Genomic DNA, 1,409 nt, shown 5'->3' with positions numbered 1-1,409 from the left:
CTTTGACTTTCTCAGAAGAGCCATGAAAGGCAATTACTGAATTAAGGCTACATTAGTTACTGTTTTTTCAGCTCCATTAATAAAGGATGGAGATGGATTTGAAATGAATGCATTTCGATGTCTTTTGTTTTCCAAGAGCACATGTATTTTCCTGGTAGTGTATTGGAGAGAGAACTTTATTCGTTCAAATGATTTCCTCATTAGCTTTGATTTGATTTGAAGACAGGAGAAAAGCTAAAATACATGGATTTTGAAAAAGGTGAACTCGAGGCACAGGTCAAACCCACGTGGAGCAAAGCAAATGCCTGTAGAAAAACAAATGGCAGAAACTAAATGATTCGTTCAAATGGTGCAAACTTTAGAAGCCTTATTTCCAACAAAATGAGAAGGAGATTTGCTATTTGTGTTCTCACTGCGTGTCGTCTTGTCTTATGCGGTAGAGTCGTCTTCTACCCATAGTCACTCCATGGACACATCTCTTCCAGAATGCCCCACCTCTATCTGCAATCATTCTGGTAGTGTATCCATAGAATTTTCTTGGTAAAAATGCAGAATTGGTTTACCATTGCTTCCTTCCACTCAGTAAACTTGAGTAACCACCCTCAACTCTCTCCCATGCTGCTGCTGCCCATCACAGGTGAGTTTTGACTTGTAGCAGATTGCTTTCCACTCACTAGCCACTGCCCAAGCTAGGAATGGAATCGGTAGGCCTTTGCTTGGTTCTCTCTCCCATAGCCAAGACTGGTAGAGTACTGGAAACTCTCCAGGTGCCATCCTGAGAAGGGTCTCATTGAATACAGGACCTAAAAGAATAAAAGCATTATATCTTGAAGTTGTATGGGATTTTTTTTCCTGTGAGACTGTGGCCTTGGGAATTGCTCCCAATTGGTCCAAGATAATAATAATAATGATGATGATGATGGTATTAAAGTCTTACTATGTGTCAAGCACTGTTCTAAACCCTGTGGTAAATACAAGATAATTAGGTTGAACACAGATCCTGTCCCACATGGGGCTCACAGACTTCATCTGCATTTTACAGATGAGGTAGCTGAGGCACAGAGAAGTGAAGTAACTTGCCAAAGTTCACACAGCACACATGTGGCGGAGTTGAGATTAGAACCCAGGACCTTCTGATTCCCAGGCCCATGCTCTCTCCAATGATTGATAGCTACTGTCTAGAATGCTTCTTCTTCTTCTTCTTCTTCTTTACTGATCAGGATTTGCAATTTAGATTTGCACAAACAGCAATGGAGTACATAAGTACTTCCCATTGGGTGGTCAAACTCCTAGATGGCAGAAAGCAGGCATTGTCCTGTACTTTTATTTTATTCTCTGAAGTACTTTGGGCTGAATAATGATAATTATTATTATCATTATTAATAATAATCAGGAGAAGCAGCGTGGCT

At 40.5% G+C, this 1,409-nt stretch overlaps 1 non-coding gene across 1 annotated transcript; it reads right to left on the bottom strand.

The window, feature by feature from the left end:
- Window positions 1-647: 647 nt before the first annotated feature.
- LOC119935104 lies at window positions 648-785 on the bottom strand. The gene has a single exon (XR_005453079.1). It is a non-coding gene; the product is annotated as a small nucleolar RNA SNORA7 (small nucleolar RNA).
- Window positions 786-1,409: the final 624 nt, after the last annotated feature.

This window comes from Tachyglossus aculeatus, chromosome 1 (assembly GCF_015852505.1).
Source record: "Tachyglossus aculeatus isolate mTacAcu1 chromosome 1, mTacAcu1.pri, whole genome shotgun sequence".
NCBI classification, from domain to species: domain Eukaryota; kingdom Metazoa; phylum Chordata; class Mammalia; order Monotremata; family Tachyglossidae; genus Tachyglossus; species Tachyglossus aculeatus.
Note: the sequence above shows the minus strand (reverse complement) of the source record. Positions and strands in the feature narration are given on the sequence as shown.